Here is an 11,379-nt window from a genome sequence, read left to right as displayed (position 1 = left end):
AGCTTTGTTTGTTCCAGGGCCTATATTAATGAGCTTTTCATAACTGGGCAAGAGAAATTACTCTGTGTGTTCTTTTTCTGGAGCTCTTTTGCAAAATAATTATGGCTAGTTGAAGAGAGGAGGAGGAGAAGGAGGAGGAGGAGGAGGAGGGGTCAGGGAGCTGTGTGCGGGAGAGGGTTTGGAGATGAGGAGAAAAAAAGGGGGGGGGGGAGGGTCCCTCAGAAATTGATCATCTCCTTTCTCCGCTGAGATCTTTCAGTCCTGTGGCAGTTTCCAAGCAGCTGCATTATGAAGCACACTAGATTAAAAAAAAACAGCCGCACACAACAATGTGGCTCAATACTATTTCAGTGTTTAAACAAGGACAAGAGAGCATCAGACGTGGCTGGCTGTGTTGATACTCCCCACAGGGGTGATCTCACCGAGATGAAAAGACCACAGTGCTTCATAATGAAGCTGCTTGCCCTGTGGGAAAAAGCAAGAAAGCCACATTCAACATGGTGACTTCAGATTGGGATTCACTCTGTGTTATATTCTATTAACATGACACTGAGCCACAAAGAGGGCCGGTTTCAATCTGCAAGTTTACACACCACGGGCAATCTTCTAACTAAACAACAGGCAGGTCACCATAACTTTCTCTCACACTCATTGCGTACGATCACATTGCATTGTTTACCACAGTTACTGTGGCCTTGTCTCCTAGTTTGTGAAATAGCATCGCACTCGCTTTACTGCAAGAGTGTGTGTGCTATCTTTTAGAGAGAATGATATTCAGTTAGCTGAGCCAACTGATGACGGAAGATTAGAGTTCAGATTATCTACAGATAGACAGGGCCCATTCCATGACGGAATGGAGGATGGCGGACTCGGCAGAAAGATACCCAAATGAAATCTTCTAAATGAGTAACTGGCTACTTCCCTGAAAATACATTAGGAATAGTTCGACATTTTTGGAAAATACACTTCTTTAGATGAGAAGTTCAATACCACTCTCATGTCTGTATGCTAAATATGAAGCTAACTGACCGTTAACACCCAGAAAACGACCATACAGGTCAATTGTGCAAGCAGCTTATAACAACCCATATTTATGTTTGTTGTTAGGCTGCAAGCTCTAGTGGGCGTAGTAATTATCGCGGAAGAAAACAAGGAAGTAAGGTGACAAAGTATAAGAGCACCAAACTCTGGTGGTGGATGTGTCAATAAAACACAGGACCTTCACTCAGGAGACTGGGGTTCGTGTCCTGTGTGAAACCAAAAGTCAATGGGTACCTTTTTAAATTTATGGACCTAAGTCTGTGACGTAGTTATGTCCTCATTTTAGTGGTTTTTATGAAACTCATTTTAAGCCAATCCCTGATGTTTTCCTAACCCTAGTCTCCCATTGCCAGACCTTCCTCCACAGCGCTGCGGCGGAGGGTCTGGCTAGTCCACACAGCATTCCGGGTTGGGAGAAAAACGTGCTCTGGTTAATTGGCATTTTTTTTAAACCAATCACAATCGTCTTGGACGGCACTAAGCACCGGACAGAGCCACGGTGCCGCTGCAAAATAGCCTGAGGAAGGAACTTGTTTTGGTGGAACGTGTACATTCAAAAGTTGACAGAAAGAGAGAGAAAAACTCTCAGAAACTCTCAGAAAACTCAGATTGGACAAGTTCCGTTTCACAGTGTTAACTACGTGTTTAAAACTGTGACCGCTATACAATGCTCATGTGATTAAAACTGTCTGTGTGGTCACGTGTTACGGTCACTTATCACTGCATTAAATACATCTGTCATATAATAGGCCTATGTTGTTTTGGGAGCAGGGCATGGAATTAACACCCGACCACCCGCCAAATGCGGGTGAATTTTGCAATTGGCGGGTAACACTGTCAATCTACCTGCCACATTGGCAGGTAGCCAATGAGAACTGAGTGATTCAGACGCGTAACTATTGGTAGGCAGGGTACACGTTTGCTTACGGGCCTGGTCCAATCAGGGGCCCGCATCACTGGAAGACATTGATTGACAGCCGGGGCCCCCCTATCGCATTTTCATTACTGACACAATCCCAGCAGTCCCACGTGCAGCCACTGACCAAGCGGGAGTGAGAACGGGTAAAATTAATTTCCTAGTTTCTGATATGAAGACGAGACGTGTGTGTGACTCGAACATCTCACATTTACCAACAAAACATACAGCGAAAGACATTTCAGACCATCCTGCCAACCTGTATACATTTTAACATCAATGTATGCTGTAACAATTTTTAACTCTAAAGACAGCGGCTGCTGTTTTAAACTGTCGGCTGTCTGCAGCGGGCGGGACAATCACACACGGTGGATGCAGGAAAAAACGCAGATGAGATGTACAGGATGACCTAAATTGAGGACAGCTACGCTCGTTATTGTAAGTGCAATGATAAGTTAAAGTCCAATAAGTACTTTATTAAACCGTATGAATGTGTGTCCCAGGCCAGGATAGGAAATTAACTAACAATGTAAAGATCAACAAGCCACTGACAATGACACATATGTTCATATTTGATTCATTCAATAAATTATTTTTTTGTGTCTTAAATCCACCAGCCGTTTTCATATTATACCAACATTTGCAGCATCCTGAGCCTTTTTGGTAAAGTTCCTAGGAAATCTCAGCCCAGAGTAATTTATTAATAGTAATAATTATTATTCTACCCAAAACAAGTTTCCTTTTTATTTATTTTTTTATTTTTAAGAACTATATAAAAAAATTGCAACTTTTTTGCAACAACTCATGTGTTATGGTGCGCATTCACCAGTGTTTTATTGTTGTTGTGGTGCGCGTAGGCTACTCCTGATTTGTCAGTCATCTCATCTCTTATATGCAGTAGCGTAATGAGCCAACACCGTGCCCCTATGCAGGATTATCAAGGCGGGCCCCCCTACTGCAGCACGTGATGACGGCGCAATGTCCACGAGTAGGCTACTATCAATAGGACAGGATAGGATCATAGAGACACAGTAATTCCTGTTTTTCACCTTTCATGAGGCAAAAAAAAAAAGACTGGCTTGTAAAAAGTCACTGTGGCAGGTGGATTTAAAAATCAAAAAAGTTAACTTCATGCCCTGTTTGGGAGTCATTGGCAATCGACCTATTCTGTCATTTAGGTATGAGGACGTGTTAGAAGCTAAAACTAACTGGCAGTTAGCTTATCTTAGCATAAAGAGAGGAACATTCCTGTTTCCAGTGTTTATGCTAAACTAAGCTGGCTATCTGCTGTCCGTAGCTTGAATTTTACCGTACAGACATGAAGAGTAATATCAATCTTCTCATCTAACTCTTGGCCACTTGGTCATAAAGCGTACAAGCAAATTCCCCAAAATGTCAAACTATTGAAATCATTCTGCAACATTGGGATTAGGCATCAATTCATCTCCTTAAATATGTCAGTTGTTATATGAAAGTCTTGTGGTAAGTTTGCAAACAATCAAAAAAGAAAGTTTCTGGTGCATTTGTGGGATGCTGTAAGACCACATTCAGTTAATTACATAGTCAATCAGTACACTCCAGTGTGATGTGATGTGTTGTTAAAATGGCATGAATATAAGCACATCAAACCCTTCAATCTGAGCTCATGGCTGTGTTGCTTTCTCTTGTGGTATGTTCTCTGTACTCCTTCCACTTTCCCCATGTGGTTCCACCTCGACTTGGGTCACAAAACAATGAAGCCATCATTGTTTTGCTCAATACTCCCCTCTCAAAATATGTCCCACTTCATTTATTTGGTGGTATTGATCTTGTTCATTTATCGTTTGTAATTAAACGGAGAACAAGTAAGCTTCAGTAAATAGAAATCAACAACTCAATACATACAACCTGTATGGCAGTGGCTTTCTTTAAAGCCTGTGCTGATGATTTGACAAGCTCCAGGCAATACTGAAAAAATGTGTCAGGACCAATACGGTGGTCTGAAGATCAAGAGATGAAGTCGTTTTGATAGAACAGCGTATGGTTCCCTGTATTTGAGACACAAGTCACATGCACACAAGACAAATGAGTCAGCACAGAGCAAGTAAGTAACATGTATTTGCCTTAAAGGTATTGTTTAACATTTGGGGAAATATGCATAGAGCGTGAGATGAGATGATTGATATTAAGTTCTTATCTGCGTGTTGAATACAGAACTGAAGTAAGAACATATTTAACCCAGTTTAGTATAAAGACTGGAAACAGGGGGAAACAGCTTGCCTGGCTATGTCCAAAGTTCAAATATATACCTCAAAACATCTCCAAAGCTGTGTTACTTAAACACTGTATTTCAGTCGTTAAACCTGCACATGAATATAAATGTAACAATTAGAATTTGTGATTTTAGGGGAGTTACGGGCTGCAGATATTTCTTGACAAGCAATATATGTATTTGTAAAGCTACTATAATCAATATGTTTTATATTAAAATGGATTAAATAAGTGTAACATAAAAGCTGTCACTCATATCTGCCTCATCTTTATATGCATGGTTATCCATGTCCCATCTCCACTCCATACTTAACACACAGATATGATATTGACATTATCTTCATTACTCACTCTCTGAAAAAAAGCAAATGAGTGTATTTCCTAAAATGTTGAAATATTCCTTTACCACATGTCTTTATATAGCACGTCATTGCAGTATGGAACAGGACTGCTTTTGGGGGTGATTTTCGGACATGTCCATTGGTGCAACAAGACTGAGCTGGAAGGCTGTACTTTGCCAAGAAAGATGTAAGTAGATAGTGAAGCAAAATACAAGATTTGTAGTATCCAATGGGCATAACAATGCCTTTGAAAAGACTGGTCATTAATGCTATACATGGAGTATATTGGGTGGCATTTTTAGGCTACATCTACACTACTACGTTTTAATTTTTTAAGCAGCATTTTGAGACAAAAATGATCTCTGTCCACACAAGAGTTATAGCTCCAGTAGCAGAACTAATCTCCGTCCATATTAACACGTCTGACAACAGATATCACGTGATCACATTTGCATACACTGGGCATGCGCGTGCCAGTGTAAACAGGAAGCAGATTGTCTAACGTTGCTCTGCGATTGAAAAAAACAGAAAATACTTTGGTGAAAGAACAACAATGGCGAAAAGTAATTATTTGCTTGGACCGACGATCATGTGGAACTGTTACTGAAAGGTATGTAAGCCTAACTAACCGATAAAACTGACATTGTAAGCATCGTGTTTCCATAGGTCTCCGTTTGTGCCGTTTCAGACTGTAAAGAAACCCCAGAGTTTTCAAACCAAAACGGGGGCAGCAGTGTTTCCAAACGTCTCCATTTTAGGGTCTCGGAAACTTGGACGTTGTGGTTCAAAAACGTATAGTTTTTGAACCACAACTTGGTAGTGTAGATGTAGCCTTAGAATTCACTGTCACAGCTTTACACTTGTTTAAAAACGCACACAGCTTTTCTCATTTGATACCATTCTAAACAAGAATGGACTTTTCTCCCCCCCAAATGAACTGTACTTTAAGCTCATGTCTGTACAGGATATGGGCTCCAAAAGCCAACTTTTCCTTTAAAGCTATATAATGAATCCATAAAGTTGTGACATTTTCAAATAAATGTAATGGATTTTGTAGATTTTTGCCGGATCATGGTGCACATTTTCAACAGTTCTTGACAGTAATTAATGTGCACAACAGTGCCAGAAAACATCTCAGCGATGGTGGAATGATGGAATTCAGAAACTAAACGACAGAGAAGCAAAACACAGCCCTTCCTTTAAGTGCTTTAATCGTTGGATAATTACTTCTACACACTATCTCAGACTCTCTGCATGCGCACACATACAAACACAAACAGAACACCATGTGCTGCCTCTAACAACATTGCTTTAATGAAATGTCGTGAATCCTTAATGAGTTCCAGTGTCTTGTGATAAATTTCATAATTATTCAACCCCACACAACTGGAGAGGGAAATTCATCAGTCAAAGCAAATTAGTTGGGATCCATTAGGGTTCAGTGTCTTGTAGGGACATTCACTTTATTAGCTCCTTACACCCATTGCCATAATTGGGAGCATATTTCATTTGGCTCTAACCCCACTTTACTGAATGACTGCTCTTTCCCTTTTTTTATTTACAGTGTGCATACAGCGGCTGTTAAACAATACGATAGTGTGGGAGATGTTGTTGTTCCTTCATTCCTTCAACTTCACCTTCTTACTCATTTTTCTTTCAGTGAGTGAGGCACTGTGCCAAATCAACCTGGTCCATCCTTATTGATTCATCTAAAACTTCAAATGAAAGAAGTGGTAAGAAGCGATATCTGCTACCTTTAATGTAGATTGAAACAAGCCAATAATGAAAGAGGGTTTTGTCTTTTTGCGAGGAGGCCATGGTCTGAGCACACCGCTCCTTGTTGATCAGTGGCACACGGCAGAGGGGATAATTTCTTTAGGATGACTGATGATGGCTTCTACTCACAGATGCCTTTCTTGTTTGTCTTGGGGCTGACTCGGGGTTCGCCTTACCCTCGCTCCTCTCCCTCTTGCTCTGACAACCTGCAGACATCTCAGATGAGCAGCATTCTTCCCACCGAGACACCAAGTCTCAGACGTGGAAGAATGAACAGGAAAGCCTCTCTGTTTAGTGCGAGGCCGTGAGAAACTGATGGTGGTGAGTGGCACAGGATGGTGGTTCACGAGTTGGTTGAGTTCAGGATTTGTGAAGATTACGGACCAAGAACGAATGCAAACTAGTAGCAGTCAAAGTGTTGTGCTCGGGCTTACCGCACAACAATTTGAAAACTATTAATTTACAATAAATTGCTGCTGTCTCTACTGCATGCATGAACATTTATAAACAAAGTATTGCTCCTATTTTCCTTAAACAGTTTTTGGAAAATATTTTAGATGCCTCTTCAGAAGTCTTGGTTTGTGAGCAATGACATAACGGGCCTTATTTTTCTTTAGAACAATTACAGAATTGATTGTTTGTTCAAATGCCTGAAACGCCTATAGAACAACCTATGTTCACCTTACAAAGATTATGACTGTGAGCCCAACACATTCATTCACTAAACTTAACCATTATGTTTTCACCCTCAACCTAACAAACGATAAAGAATAAAAAAAAATTGGTGCAAAAATAGCAGCAGCAAACACGTGTTCGCAGCGCAACCTCCAGCAGGCAGTTGGCAATTTATTTGCACTTGTTTGCTATTTCCACATCGTCATACATGCCTGCTTGCACCAAGGTGTGGAGTGAAGAGCCAAATTTAGTTTTTCCTAACTTTACTTTAATTTCAGCTCCTCTGCTTTGTTTCGTGCCGTTCCATTCATCTACGCTGTTACAGCGTAATTGATTCTGCGCACGCAATCACCTAGCCAACGGTAATATGAAATGCCAGGACATAGTGTTCATGGGAAATGTAGGATTAGTACTACAACCACTGTTGCCAGATAAAGATTATGTTTTCCAAGCCAAACACACACACCAAATTTCATGGCAGAAAACAGACCAATCTGGAAACACTGACTTGTTTTCTGCAGCCTGCCGTTCAAACAAACGCAGTGTTGTTCGCTTCATTCATCACCAGCCAAATTGGCTAGTAAGTTTACAATGTAACCTGCCAAAGTACATTTTTATCTGCATTTGGGGGGTTGGTGGGTGTCAATTTAAAGCCCTGGTTGCGGTAAACACTAAAAGACTTGAATAGCTATTTGTAACCATAGACAAACATTAACAGTATTAGTTTTTACAGGTACTATATACAAAGGAAATGTAAGTATAACATTTCCTGCATTTGTGACATCAGAAGTATATTCTTGTACTGTAGGCAGGGGCCTAAATTTCTTCTAACATAAAATTTGCTAAGCGCAATTATTGAAGGGGACACAAATAATACAGCTAAAGCTGTACTTGTACAGGATATGTGTAGTTATGGAACTCAGTAAGTAGGCTGGCAAGCTCTTGTTACAGCATAGAAAAGCACTGCGCTTTTGCCAGATGAGTGACAACTTTGTTTGGCTCATTTTCTATAACCAGTGTAGCATGAAAGCAAGTGGGTGGAAATAGCAAGCTAGCTAACTAGCTAACTATCCAACAAGCTACCAAGCTAAGAAACATTATAATTACTAACATAGCTTGCAGAGTTGTGGAAAAATATATGATTTTTTGTCATGACTAATTTATTAATTACTCAGCATCATCTGTATTAGAGAAAATAATAACTTCATCCGATGTTTAAAGTGAATAACAGCCTTGCCAGCCTACTTACTGACGCAATTTGTTCTCTCCGACAGTCCCACCGGACTTTTGTGTACATTAATGTAAAGGGAGAAAGCAGGCAGGGGACCAAACCACTGTGAGGCAATGCATTTTTTTGTCCTGTTTGCGTTTGTAATGTTCTACGACTTACACAATTATTTTAAGTATATATTATTTACAATACACAGCGTGGCTTTAATGATATTTTGAGGGGGGGCAACCCCAGATGGGGTAGGTCCTGACCCCCCGACCCCCCTGCAATTTACGCCTATGGCTGTAAGTATAACTAGTATAAAACAATGTTATTTTTCCTTACAGGTCTACATGTTGGGGATGCCTTGCTGGATAATGTTGCATTTCATTGACCCAGGTTCTACTTTTTGCCAGACGACCCTGTATTATTTTGCTGAGGCCCCGTGCGTTGGTACTGCCGCTGCAACAATGAAGTGGCCATTTAAATGAATAAGGGGGCTGTATTTTGGACATCTAGTTACAGGCCCATATTAAGACAATGTGGTGCCCCCGGGCACTATTCCTCAAAGGCCCCCTTGTGGGTCGGTCAAATATGTATTTTTCCAACTTTATTTCACGTGCCCTGAAAGCAACTCAACTGATTGGTCAAAAACTTTCAAAAGCATCATGGGAAAGCTAAAACTGCTTTAGCATCACAGCTAACGACAATAAAAGGACCGAAAATGAATAAGATATGGACAAAAGACTATCAATATTAGATCTAAGAATATGGATTTATTGCACAAAGTCCTCTGAAAGAAATACGAGTTCTAGGAAAACAAGCGCAGACTGTGGACCGGTCTTTTACACTTCGCTACATACTGAATAAAACTGTGGGCTTGAAAAACACGAGAAGGGTTGGGCGCAACCAAGTCTCACCCAGAGGTGGGGGGGTTTGTGTGAAAAGTTTTTTCTTTGCTTGCCAATTACATTGAATCAAGAAAGCCAACCACTTATCACTTTTTTATAATACGTAATATTTTACATTCATCATTATGATAAAAATTTTGGTGGGTTAAACTGGCCACTTTTGATTATTGTTAGCCCCCCCCCCCCTCCAAATGATACATTTGCACGTACTTGTTGACCAACTCAACTCTGACAGATTGGGGAGGGGAGTGATAGTGGTCATGTAATATTGATTTATTTATAATTTATTATTATTATTATTGTGAAATTAGTGTTCATTAACGAGTAATGTATGGTCTTTCAACAATTTCAAGTGAATAATATAACAATTTACGGAAAATATTGTTAAAGCTTGTGTCATATGGTGCCCCCCCACAGTTTGTGAATGGCTGGTGCCCCTGGGCACTGGCCTAAGTGCCCTTATGGATAATCCGGGCATGTCTAGTTATTGGGTTTTCGTGAAACAGTAATGTTAGCAGGTCTATTTTGACATCATGTGGATATATATTTTTTTAAATTGTGTTAAGCAAATGGGTTGTGGGATAAGACACTGCTTACAGCTGAAGGGCAAACTCACTTTCATACTTTGTGTCAAATGAAGCATTTTCCGAGTTATCAGGGGACACTGAATTTTCCACAACAGCAGCAGGACCTTCACTGAGGCCTTTGCTTTAGTGTCTCTAATCTCATTCTACTCACATCATGGCCACATGTTTGTCCAAAAAGCCTCTGCTTTGGAGCTGACCTGATTGGAAGGTAATAAAAATCTAAGTCGAACAAAGGAAAGAAATAAGCTACATTCACGCATGTATGCATGAATGTGCGCACACACACAGACACACACACACACACACACACACACACACACACACACAGACACACACACATAGAGAGAGAGAGAAAATAGCACCCTTATCATCCCTGTTTCATTTAGAGTTGATTGCTGTCGGATTATAATGCAATCACCACGCTGTGTGAGCCGTAACTATGGGAACTGGTTTTAACTGTTTATCTTGCCAGAGATCTTAATTTAAGTTTGAACACTCTGGATCACTTAGATGTGAGAGACATGGGAAATTGACAAAAAGGGGACAACAAAGAGAAGGGAGGGAATGGGAGCTGTGGAAGAAAATGGAGAAACAGACACGTTCTTGTTCTTTCTGTTGTATTTCATATGCAATTAAATTTGTCTCTCAGAGAGAAAATCAATTTATGATGACAATCCACGGGTCAGTAATGAAAGCAGCGGAGTTCCTTTGCCATGGGAAAGTTTCTGCTGGAGAATGCCACTAATCTTGGCAAAATGAATCATTCACACTTTATTTGGACATCTGTGTTAACCCCCTCACCACCCCCCTTCCCCCCACTCTCTCCTTCTCCCGACTTTCATTCATTTGTGACAGTTTTATTATAAGTTGTGCAGGTGGCTGGAGGCTCAGGAGCCAAAAAGAATGCCGCATGGAGATGGTCCAAAATGTTGAGGAGTTGTTGAGTTTATAATGGTGTTTCCTCCATGCAGTATGACTGTCACTATAGTTGGGACACTCTTAACTTACATATTATCAATACCTGAGAAGGGAAACACTGGACAAAACTAGTTTTTGTGCTCCTACAGAGTATGCTTCCAACTATGCTGCCTGCAATCTACTCAACAAAGATGTTTGACTTTAAGGTGTGAACAAATCCAGATTAAAGGCTCTGAGGCTACGACTTTATGTAAGCCTGAGCTAACTCCATCCTAAATACAGGAAATTGCACATGCTGCCACAGTATCCACAGTAAAGTTTGGGACTTTACAGCAAGCAGCTTTATCACCTTTTTGGCATTCAAAGAATTTCTACAAAACATCCACAAGCTGCCCTCATTTTAAAATGTGCTAGAAAAGTAAAACTAGCATCTTATTGAGTATTTCAGTATTTACTTATGTATATTCAGTATTGAGTGAATATGTGTTATGTTAAAGTGTTCACTCGTAGTGGACCATGAAGTTACTGTTTTGGTTCACTCATCGCTCTTATCAACCCTATTTCCAGATTTTGAGTATAAATAGCTTTTTTTGTCTTCTACAGCATACATATCTGCTCTGTAGATGACTTTTCCTGTGTTCTTCTTTGAGAAAAGAATCTGAAATAAGTAGGAAAAGAAATTTTTGGTTTCACCATGGCGCCCCCTAGTTTTGCATTACATAGTTATGTCTACGTAGATGGATACAGCCAATCA

This window comes from Sander vitreus, chromosome 9 (genome assembly GCF_031162955.1).
Source record: "Sander vitreus isolate 19-12246 chromosome 9, sanVit1, whole genome shotgun sequence".
NCBI lineage: Eukaryota > Metazoa > Chordata > Actinopteri > Perciformes > Percidae > Sander > Sander vitreus.
This window is presented reverse-complemented; position numbering follows the sequence as displayed.